This window comes from Penaeus vannamei, chromosome 1 (genome assembly GCF_042767895.1).
Source record: "Penaeus vannamei isolate JL-2024 chromosome 1, ASM4276789v1, whole genome shotgun sequence".
NCBI classification, from domain to species: Eukaryota; Metazoa; Arthropoda; class Malacostraca; order Decapoda; family Penaeidae; genus Penaeus; species Penaeus vannamei.
Genome location: NC_091549.1, coordinates 19,715,247 through 19,728,010, shown reverse-complemented (window position 1 = coordinate 19,728,010; position 12,764 = coordinate 19,715,247). Strand labels below are relative to the sequence as shown.

Here is a 12,764-nt window from a genome sequence, read left to right as displayed (position 1 = left end):
TTCTCTGTCTCTGTCTGTCTCTTTCTCTCTCCCTCTCTCTCTCTCTCTCTCTCTCTCTCTCTCTCTCTCTCTCTCTCTCTCTCTCTCTATATATATATATATATATATATATATATATATATATTTATATATATGTGTGTGTGCGTGTGTGTGTGTGTGTGTGTGTGTGTGTGTGTGTGTGTGTGTGTGTGTGTGTGTGTGTGTGTGTGTGTGTGTGTGTGTGTGTGTGTGTGTGTGTGTGCGTGTGTATTCTTTAATTATATTTTGTTCGACATGTATATATATCCAAGAAAACGGATGAAAAGTAACATGATTTCATTGCAAAAATTGTCCATTCAAAAACGCCATTCAGACTGGCGCACATAATCACTATAAGGTGAGTTCAGCAGCATACATTACATCAGTCCAGCCCCATGTTTTTTTTAACACACCTGGGTGCACGTTACGAGTCTTGGCAGTGAGGGCGAGCGTGTCCTTACACACAACCCATTTTCGTGCATTTTATCCTCCTGTTAGATTTCATAGACGTCCAATATCCGTGCAAAAGGTCTTGTCGGTGGGATAAGCGGTCAGCAAATTTTGAGGCCATAGAAAACACCCAAAGTCAAGACAGATATTAAAAGATTATAAACGACAGAGAAGTAATAAATATCAAAGACATATTTACCAAACATAATATGCGTGTCTTGTGTCATTCATCTGTGAGGGGAGTCGAACAGCTGTCAGCAAAGGCATCAAATTCGGCGAAATAAGCGACCATCTGGCGTCTTGGAAGGAGCTGACGCGACGGCAAAGGACTCGACGCCACTGGCCCCGTACGAAAGACGTCGATGGACTGAGGTGATCCGTCTACCTTTTCATACTGTGAGTCACATTTCGGAAAAGAAAGCTATGATTATGTGAATGTTATCTAGCCTTCAGCCTTCAGATCAAGGAGTCGTTATCAGCGTTTTTCAGATATCTTATCTGTTGTTTTGTAGGCCTCGTGTTTTAGAATAGTGGTTCAGTTTCTGTTCGTTATCACTCTGTCCGGACGCTGTAGGCAGGGTGAAGGTTTATGGGAGACCCATTGCGAGGCAATCAAATTAATATACGTTTATGGGGCTAAGGCTAGTGACGTGGCAAAGAAATCAGGTAATAAGAACAGAGGGCATGAGATGTGACGATAAGCAGTAAGGCGTTTCACGTAAATTGCTGTGTGAAAGACGCAAAACGTGCACTCTATTTCTGTCAAGTCTATACACCAAGGATTTTCCAAAACACGTCATGAAAAGCAAGTTGCAAAGTGGGCAACAAAATGAGAAGTACCAGATGTTGCGAAGCGAGAGCAATGAAATACGAAAATTCAAGCAGATTATTGTACACAGGATATCCTCTCGCTGGTCGTTATTACATCATCCCTCTATCTCTCTTTCTTTTAACATCTTAAAAACAAGGGACGTTTATGCTTCAACCAATTTTTCAAGCGTCCACTCTCACTTCTCAATAGGAGTTTCCTTCCTCATTTCCCGACGCAAAATGAGATTGATTCTCACACAGCCGACTTGTTCCCGATAACGTTCGTGCCACTTCGCATAACACGACTTGTTTTGACTCGTTTGTTATTTCACTTACAAGGAACATGGTGATTAGAGAAGCGATAGTGATGAACGTTTTGATAATAGCCATTACAGTACATATGCATATATAAATATATATATATATATATATATATATATATATATATAATAATAATAATAATAATAATAATAATTATAATAATTATGATACCAAGATTCACCCTCGTCATCATCAACATTGCCTTACGATAATGATTTTCATTACGATAGTGACTATCTGATGCTGATGATAACAGTAAAGTAACATATGTTCTTTTAATTTCGCATGCGTAATTATCATTTTCTGTAAATAACAAGAAATGTCAGTGCGCTTTGATTTTTTTCACCCTGTAAAATGCCAGTCTCATTCATTACTCTCCGTGGTAAAAGGAAACAGTGATGGGTTGTCTGTCATTTTATCAGCATGGTAGACTATTTCATTGTTCCTTTTTAAATATCGTACTGCACAGTGCTCTTCTCTTTAAATTTGTTAATGCCATATGTGAATATATATGAAAAGGTCAGTAAAGTGATCAATCTGATTTAACATCTAATAACATTTTGCTATTTAATTTTATAGCTTAGCCCGGTTGCCATGGAAACCACGCGCTGCCTTTGTAAACAATAGCGATTTCTATTTTTTACCTTTGAGTGAAGTCTCTGTTGTTTTTCCTTCGTCACACAACTCATATTCGTTGTATTCGTGTACATGGAACAGTCTAGGGGGTGACAATTGAGGAATATATATCAATAAAAGGTAAACTAATTTAGAAACGGAGGTGAGGCTGATCTAACAGCGAGGAAGAAGTAAAGTGTCTATTCCAAATCAAAATACAACAAATAAACACGCACTTCACGAGGGAATTTGCCATAACCCAAACTGTCTCACACAAAGAATCGTCCTTCAGTCTCTAACGACAGGAATTTTCCGACGTTGTTCTCATTTGGAAGTTTTCACATGTTTTAATGACTCAGACCAGGTGTTAAAGAGCGCGTACCTGTGAATTTGCACCGTGTTGTCAGCGAATCTTACAGCTGGAAAGGGAGATGAAATGCGTTCAAATGCGATGCCTTGAGGCTTTGTTGTAAATGGGGATATGCTGGCTCCATAGCGTAATGTAGTATTTTGCTCATCTCACAAAATACTCCCCCCCACAAAGAATTTTTTTAACAACTTAAAATCCCAACCTTATCATTATTTTCCAAAATGATTATTTTCTAATATTTACTTCTTGCTATTATTTGTCTTCTCATTGTTTTGGCAAAATTGTCGTCAATCAGCAGGCAAATTTATTTTATTCTTTAAAGTTACGGTTAGATGTGATCTTACAATAAGGTTCCATTACACTTTCCACGTATACAAATAAAATACAGATTAGATAAAGATTGGCAGATGAAATCCTTGAAAAAGCAATCTATTTTAAACGCTGTATACCACAACTGTGCAGTGTCGTAGAAACTGCTCATGCGTAGAGACAACCGCCACAAATCTCCACATGTACCAACTGAAACTGAGCATGTAGACAGAATGAGTAAGACGTCTACTAACCGCAGATGTATGTTTTGCGCCGTGATACGTAGATACTTGTGTTCCCTTGAAATGTTCTGTAATTAGCATATCTCTCGTTCCTCGCCATTTTGAGGAAAGTTCAAACGTCACTAGCGAGAAAGCGCTTAATCTCGCTAACTGTAGAAACACCGTTTTCTCTCAGCGAAACTTTAGAGAATGTTCATCATCATATTTGGCTTACTGATTTGAATTTTAACTTCCCATTTCTTTTTATATCACACGGAACACAGCAGAAAGTGGACAGCCTGAACTTTCCGTGTTCAGCAGTAACACTGAACCTTACAGAATACAACAGCAAACGTAAACATTATACAATAAGCCTTAACCCTTTACATCTGCCTGCAGGTGTTTGGTTCAGGTGTTCTGTGTAAATATATTTCCAGTAACACTAACAAAGAATAAATAAATAAATACATAAATAAATAAATAAATATAATAATAATAATAATAATAATAATAATAATAATAATAATAATAATAATAATAATAATAATAATAATAATAATAATAACAACAATAATAATAATAATAATAATAATGATAATAATAGAAATAATAATAAGTAAATAAAAATCAAATATACACACTCACCTGCGACAAAAGCTCATGATTGCATGCTCGTAAACGTATTATTTTCTGTGCAATAGAACAAAGACAGATTCACCAACTGTAGAAAAGTGCTAGTGATAAGTGCTAGTGATAAAGAAATTAGATGCTGCGAGTGTTGAAACGACTCAAGACAACTAATGGCGATTGTGACAATGATGCAATTGACAGCGATGGCGAAAAGGATAATTGCAGTGATGACAATGATGATGATGATGATGATAATCGTAATGATAATGATAAAAATGATGATGATGAGGAAAACAATAATAATATTAATATGATAATAACAGTTATTACACAAAATAATGGTAATAATAATAATTCAACAGTGACAATAGTAATGATTATATGGCATGATGAGGATAATGATAATAATAATGATGATAATAATAATAATAATGATAATAATAATAGTAATAAAGATAATAAATGTGTTATTATTATCATCACATCATCATCTTCATCACCACCACCACCACCACCATCATCATTATATGAATCCCATCAATAACCAGTTTGTTAAATCAGACCACACCGTCTACGTCTCCCTCGCAATACCTTAGCGATTCAATGTGTACGGCAAACCATCGATTATCCCTCCGCAGCGCATTTGAAAAAGGATACTAGGGGAAGGATCAAAGTCTAAAGCAAAGGCTATATCACACGCACTTTTTCCGTCATTTTTTTGCGTTTCCGAATGAACTCCGTATGAAAATCATGTAAACAAAGACATGGCGCTATCGGAGTGAAGTCCCGGGAATCACACGAATATTCTCATACATATTACGTCATTTAAAAAAAATATAATGATGTATATTGTATATACGAATGTTCTAAAATATTAGCTTATGTTTACATTCACTCATCCTATCTAATTTATTAATAGCACAAGATCAGCACGGAAATTAGTCAGACGGAAACGGTCGTAACCGTCTTGGTCTGGGAGGCCGTCTTGGTTTGTGGACGATCCTTGCGGAGACAGACATTGACGGAAAAGTGCTAGTGTGATAGGGCTAAAGGTGCTGTCACACTAGCACTTTTGCCATCAATTTTTGGATTTTTTTTTTTTTTTTTTGTCTATTTCTGAGCGAATTGTCATTTTCCCAGTCAGACGATAATGATCGTTTCCGTCTGAAAACCTTAACGTCAACTTTTTTCAGCCAAACATACTCAAATCGAGATATTCGAGAATGTTTGTATTGATGTTAACTTAAATTGTCAAAAATTGACGGGAAAAGTGGTAGTGTGACAGCACCTTAAGTGGGATAAAACGTTCCATAAGGCCAATTATCCTATATTCCTTCTCTTGGGAGCAGAATCTCCAACTCTACTGCTAGACAAAGGAAGAGTATTCCTTGAAGTTTGGAAAAACGTCCCTCCTGTGTTTGGGTATTTCGAGCTCTCACTGCTTTTGAATTAATACTGGATGGCCATATATAGTCTTACTGCTTTTAAAATCCGTTGGAAGTTACTCGTAATCTCACAGCTTTGAAGTTCCGCTAATAGAATTTACTCGCATGCTCACAGTTTTGAAGCTCTGTGAGAAGAACTTACTCATTCTGTGCTATGTGATCTGCATAGTTTTGAGATCTCCGAGGTAATGAAACGTGAAATAAAAATGTTGGTCCAAACCTGTCAATCATGCCTTAACACATCTCTAATTGTCTCGTTATGCTAGGAGACAGGTGTAGTTGCCAAGTAGTGATTTCAAAGGGATAGAGATAGGGTGGTATTTCACACCAAGTGCGTGTACAGTGTAATGAATTTTATAATTATTATAATTATGATCATGAATGTTATAATTATCCTCATTAAGTCTGGTTGTACTACTTTTACTATTACTGTCATGTTTACTGTCGATATTATCATTATCGTTATTATTATTGGTATTATTATTGTCGTGTTTACTTTCCATTGTTTGCCATTTTTTAAATTTTGCAATATCTACTGCCTAGTTAATTAATTGCAAGAAATAAGCATTTTTTGCAGTAGTAACGAGAGAGAGAAAAGGATAGAGAGATGTGTGTGTGTGTGTGTGTGTGTGTGTGTGTGTGTGTGTGTGTGTGTGTGTGTGTGTGTGTGTGTGTGTGTGCTGTATATACGTTCACGTAAGTTTATACTTCCAGAAGAATATTCCGTCATTTTTTTCATTTTTTCGTCATTTTTGCACTTATGCTTTCCATCAAGTGCGCAGCAGTTCTGAACACAGCACATTTTACGTCAATGTCTAACGATGTTCTTTATTTATTTGCGCGCGCGCGCGCGCGCGCGTGTGTGTGTGTGTGTGTGTGTGTGTGTGTGTGTGTGTGTGTGTGTGTGTGTGTGTGTGTGTGTGTGTGTGTGTGTGTGTGTGTGTGTGTGTGTGTGTGTGTGTGCATATCTATCTATCTATCTATCTATCTATATATATATATATATATATATATGTATATATATAAATTGTCAGATGGATAGATGGCTGGAATAAACGTATAAACACACTTCTACACAAACCAATACGATAGTTATTGTGTTACGCTTGGATACCTATTTCTTGCGTCAAAGTTGAAACATTAGTGAACGGTTGAATGGCAATTTTTCCTTTTGTTTTTGTTGTTGACGTTGCTATATGAAAGTAAAATTGAAATAGTGGTCGGATTCTGGTTTCTCGCAAAAGCAAGACGGAAAAAAAAAAAATGCGAGAAAATATTGAACGAACCTCTGCATCATCACCTCATTTCCGGTCCTCTAAAAGCTGTTAATTTGCACCGAGGTAATATTCGCAAAACCTCATTACCTTAACGATTTTAAAATGTATATAAAAAAGTTAGGTTCACTAATCATTAAACCGAAAAATGAATATATCACGATCATCTGCAGTATCTAATTAGCCGCTGATGCGTAGGCCTGCAACATAATGCGTCTTTTAGCATTAAAACGTGATGCGCAATTGTGACTAACCTTTTTTTTTGTGTGTGTATGAACATTTGGTGGCACTGTATCCCAGGCGTGTCATTAATAGTTAGTTGAATCAATGATAATAGTTAAATAGTTATAAGTTCAAGTTCGTCGGTTTAAAGTCACCATGACAATAAAAAGCTCGAGATGTGACATGAGTTTGCAGGACATATAAACGATGACATACAAACAGCGTTCATTCTTTTCTTTCTAAATTCATGCGCCACTCCTCGCCTTCACTTCCGAAATTTTGTCATAAGAACTTTCCAGTGTGTCACTTCTGAATTCCGAAATTCCCACTTTAAAGAAAATTTCCCTTCTATCCAGTGTTAAGAAAGCAAGAAATATACTTGGCTGAGAAACACTGTACCCGTTATCGTTCAGAATGGCATCCTTCTTTAATACTTCCCATCGCTAACCGAACGACGTCATCTGTGGTAATATATTACAAAATAGAGCGATGTTTTCACTCGCCTTCCTCTCGAGTGTCAGTGCAAGTCACTAGGATCCAGAAGAGCGCTTGCCTTGCGCAGTAAATGGAACTCCGTCTTTTGTTTACAGCGGTTTTACACTCTGCATCGTAGGCACAGTATATGGTGTATGTTGCAGTTTATACGACACAGTAAATAAAGTATAAACATTTCATGGTAAATACAGTATGTAAGAAATGCTTTATAGAGCAATAAAGCATATAAAATATAATAAACAGATATTGTGTCACAGTCTTTGGTCTACAGCCAGTTGCATCTTACTGAAAGAGCGTCGACCACTTCATACATATCAGTCTTCTGTTATTAGTTGCTTTACATTTTAATCAGCGAAAACCAAAAGCTGGTTTAATTACGCACTTCATAATGCGGATAACTTTCTAAATTCAAAGAATATAAAATTACTTGATCGACGATTCAAAAATTGTTGTATTAGTTCAGTTCAAAAGATAATTTTAAAAAATTATACCCTAAACTTACATATTTTATGTTTATTGCAGTTCTACAAACGCGCATATTTTATATCAATGCTAAATATGATTGATTTTATTAGTTCTTAAGATAGAACAGAATGTCAGTAAGAAGAACAAATGAAAAACCCTACTTATTGATAAAATTCAACTAAATTTCTTTCAGATTTAGTACTTTCACCCTCTGTTCTTGGAAGAGCTGTAAAATTGTAGAGAGCGTACGTACAAGTGTGAAAAAGTTGTGTGCGAACTGACAGATATTGGTGAAAACCATGTGCTTTGTTTCCAACAACTGTCTACCGTTTTTTTAAGAATAAGTATCATATGGAATTAAAAAACAAAATTTCTTTCTTTTTCATGGCTAACTTATAAGTCAAAAACACATAATAAAACCTATCATAGATTTATAACAAAGGGGAATTGTGCTAATTATAATTTTGCGGTCGTTGGCTTTCGTTACGGTGCGCACACGGGAGTCAGAGAGTCCGTCGGGGTTATATGGCTGTTGTTAGATGTGGGCGTATCTGTATTTCATTATATGTGCGGCTTATCTGTATGTTATTGGAAGTGGGGTTCTCGATACCAAAATACTTCCGTTGTCTTCCAGATCATTACTGGTGAATAATCGTCGATATTTCGTTTCCTAAAACAAACAGGTTTCAATTGAAAAAAAAATTGGGCTAGATATGTGTATTTTAAAAATAACGTCTAGCAAAAATAAACATATTATAAATGTTTGTTGCACTTATTTGTCTATATGTTGGCCAATGAACAGTTATTAGTATATTCTTTCTATCGGATTTTTTTTTCCGGGGAGAGGCGTGTGGTTACATAGATGAACATAGAAGCTTCAGTATCGATAGTCGGTACTAACCAGAATAAAATTATCGGTATGGCATTAACATGGAATCACTGGCGTCGGCCAAATCTAACCAGAATGGATGCATATAAATCCTTACATGTACACCCATTTGTCTTGATCGTGACTGCAAATGCTAACGCTTATACCCATACATACATACATACATACATACATGTAAACGGCTGACTGACTCAAAAGAGACACGATACTCACCGAAGAAGGGGACACTGCGCCGTTCCACTGTATAAGCCCCAACGGTCTGAAAGGTCTGGTAATTCACTTGATTCTTACGTTTAGACGTCATTTTGGCAACGGATTCTTCGGACATTGTTACACTTTATCTCGTAGTTCTTCTCTGTCTTTTTTTTCTTTTCTCCCTTTCCAACTCTTTCGTCTTTTATTTTCGGAAAATTTATTGTTCGTGTGCCAAGAATTTTCCCATTCGTAAGCGAGTCGACATCACTTTGTTTACATCAGGGAGAATTTGGAAATAAATGCCCGTTTAATACATGTTCCTGTATTTAGTTTTCTCACAGGATATTAACAGTGAAGTTTACCTCCAGTGTTCATCGCAAAGTAGACATATAAATACGGCATTGAAGTCGCACCATCTCTCCTCCTCAGTCCTCTCTCACCATGGTGCTTCCTCGCCTACGATTACACTTCCACTTCCCCCAAGAAAGCTCAGCACAGAACAATGTAGGAGGTTTACCCACCAGACCACTGATGCAAGAACACCTGTCTTGCCCGCAGGTGTTGCCTCAAAACACATGTTTCGGGAGCAGATGTGAACAGCTCATACGTAGATTCGCAGAAGGCGTTGATATTTGAAAGGAGGAAAGAGGTTGAAGAACTGATAAGCATACGTATCAAACACAGATCCGCATATGCGCACATGGAATCGGTAATACACCCACGTACAGGTACACAGTCACACACACATTCGTATAAGCACCAGAGCAAATATGGGGGCAGGTGTGGATTACTCATTCGTAGATTCACACGTGTTAATGACACGTTTATTTATCCAGTGTATATACTCGTATATGACTACCATATACATACATACATATATAGATGTATACATATGTATATGTGTGTGTGTGTGTGTGAGTGTGTGTGTGTGTGTGTGTGTGTGTGTGTGTGTGTGTGTGTGTGTGTGTGTGTGTGTGTGTGTGTGTGTGTGTGTGTGTGTGTGTGTGTGTTGTGTGTTGTGTGTGTGTTGTGTGTGTGATATCCATTCGGTATCCGTGATTTACTAAGATTACCCATTACAGCTGTTAACTTTTCATTTTCATATTATATATGTATATTCATTTGATATTCCATTATATATCCATTTGTTTACATATTACCAATAGTTAACAAATAGGTTTCTGTGACTTATTGTTTAACATGAAGTACTTTATACATTTGTCAAAAGTCATGCATCATTTACTTAATAATCTAGAGTAGATTTCTCTGTTTTCTTATCATTTTTATTTACACATTCACAATTTATAGATTGACTTTATACAATCTAATAGTTTATTCAGCAATATTTACTTTTTTATTCGTTTGTTTGACGATTCGTGGACTTACTTCGTGTAGCAATTGATGTATGTAATAAACTCACATATGTACCTGGTTAATCTAAAATAATAATTTGATCATTTTATTTCATAGTTTATATGCTATAGCTAATTTATACTGGTGCAAATTACACAAGTAATATACACTAGTTTCCGACCCACTCTCATCAACATTTTCTTTCAAATCACAAAGCACTTTTCTTAATTCAGGATAAACTTATAAAAACATCGTGGTGTTTGATTAGATCTAAAATTATCCAGTTATGGTTACGGTTATAAAATTCTAAAACTATAGTGTATATAAGAATAACATAGTATGATTTCTCAAAAGAAAATCATTGATAATTGAATCAACTACAATTGTGATATTTTGCCATTAATATCGAACATAGAAATACATGTTGAAGACATGGTCAGTGATAAGTCTGACCTGAAATGTTCCTGTTGGGGTCCATAATTACATATGAACTGAACTGTCACTCTTTGATGGATATCCGTTTAAAACACCATAGTGTCTACTACTTTAACCTCAAAAGACAACATCACCAGCCACGTTCCTATTTTTAGATATTACTCTTTTTTGTTTGCTTAGGAGGGATGGGCACTGTCGAGGGATCGCTTGAGTGAAGATGTCAGCACTGTCGGCAGGAGACCCCAACAAACACCATGTTACATAGAAAGGTGTAGTGATGTCATTGACTGAATTCGATCTCTTTAAAATGCAGAATGATGTCAACAAATCACCAGGAGAGAAGACAATTGAGGCAGCGCTGTGTGAGTCCCCAGGAAAGTGATACAAGCAACAGTTGGGTGTGTCGACCAATCAGTGTTTAATGACATTTAACATTGAGTAGCAGGGTCGATCTAAAAGTCCGATAAAATGTTCTGTAGTTTGCTCTCTCTCTCTCTCTCTCTCTCTCTCTCTCTCTCTCTCTCTCTCTCTCTCTCTCTCTCTCTCTCTCTCTCTCTCTCTCTCTCTCTCTCTCTCTCTCTCTCCTCTCTCACTTTCTCACTTTCTCACTTTCTCTCTCTCTCTCTCTCTCTCTCTCTCTCTCTCTCTCTCTCTCTCTCTCTCTCTCTCTCTCTCACTCACTCACTCTCTCTCTCTCTCTCTCTCTCTCTCTCTCTCTCATAACAAGGCGATCGTGTACACGGAAGGGGTAGGGTCGGCGAAGTACAAAGTGGTATCTGTCAGTGCTCCTTCGTCTAACTTGCAGAACAGCATGGGCACCGCCTTTGGAATGAAAAGAGGGGGTTGGGTTACGGACATTTACACATGACGTATATGTGTGCATTTTTCACATATTGTTCATTCACAGAAGAGGTCTTGGTTTATTGCATTGCCATGTGTTATGGCCATTGGGTGATGCTGGCGAAGGGAAGGAAAAATTAGACCGGTTAATAAACAAAACAAAACAAAACAAAACAAACTTACGTTCTGTTCTATATCCCGTGTGGTCTAGTGGCTAGGATACGCGGCTCTCACCCGCGAGGCCCGGGTTCGATTCCCGGCACGGGAAAGATTTTATTTATAGATAGGATTCGCGCCAAAGATTAAATTGTTTAATTGGATTATGGAATTTACCATCAAATGATGTTCTAACTATAACTATAAATATAAAGTAAAAAGTTCAGAGAGAGACAGAGACAGAAACAGACAGAGACAGAGACAGAGACAGAGACAGAGACAGAGACAGAGACAGAGACAGAGACAGAGACAGAGACAGAGACAGAGACAGAGACAGAGACAGAGACAGAGACAGAGACAGAGACAGAGACAGAGACAGAGACAGAGACAGAGACAGAGACAGAGACAGAAACAGAGAGAGACAGAGACAGAGAGACAGACACAGGCGGACAGAGAGGGAGAGAGAGATTATTATTATTAGTATCTGAATTATTGTCATCATTATCATTTTCTTTATCTTTATTGTTAGCATCACTATTATCATTACTATTATAGTTATTATTATTTTCTTGTAATGATCTTATTATTGTCTTATTGCATATACTATCATAAATTATCATTACCATCACATCTTTATTACTATAACTGTTACTGTTATTTGTATAGTTCTCTTTGTAGTTACTATTATCAAAGTTATCATTATTCCAGATTTTTATTTTTTTTTTTGGCAAAACAAGCTCTATGGTTATTCCATTAACATCAAATGCCTCAAATGTTTTTTTCCCTTCTTTTTATCTACTTTTATGTTTATTTTTTATTTTATTTTTGTCTTGTTTATTAATGTACAACAATTTCTTTCCTTCACGTTTCCTATACATCACATATTTAGTCATATCTTATCTTTTACTGAAAAATCTCCATATAAGAAAAAAATAACTATCGAAGTACAATCTGCCGGTATTTCAGAACGACCTTTAAACCCTCTCGGCCGGTTTGTTTGAAATTGTGCGATACCCGACCCAGTGAATATTCACTATACGGACATGCATATACACAAAAATAAATACATATCTATCGGTCTACACACGGAAATCTATCGGATAGATAGATAGATGAATATACACTATCAGGTAGATCTACACATATGCATATATTTTTGTGTATATGTATGCCCGTATATGTGAATATTGATTGGGTCAGGCCTAGAACAATCTTAACAAACTGGCCTTAACTGTCTTTTTTATCATTTAC

General features: G+C 36.5%; 1 non-coding gene across 1 annotated transcript; it reads left to right on the top strand.

Annotated features, from left to right (window-relative positions):
- Positions 1-11,553: 11,553 nt before the first annotated feature.
- Positions 11,554-11,625, top strand: TRNAE-CUC (transfer RNA glutamic acid (anticodon CUC)). The gene has a single exon. It is a non-coding gene; the product is annotated as a tRNA-Glu (tRNA).
- The last annotated feature ends 1,139 nt before the right edge of the window (positions 11,626-12,764 follow it).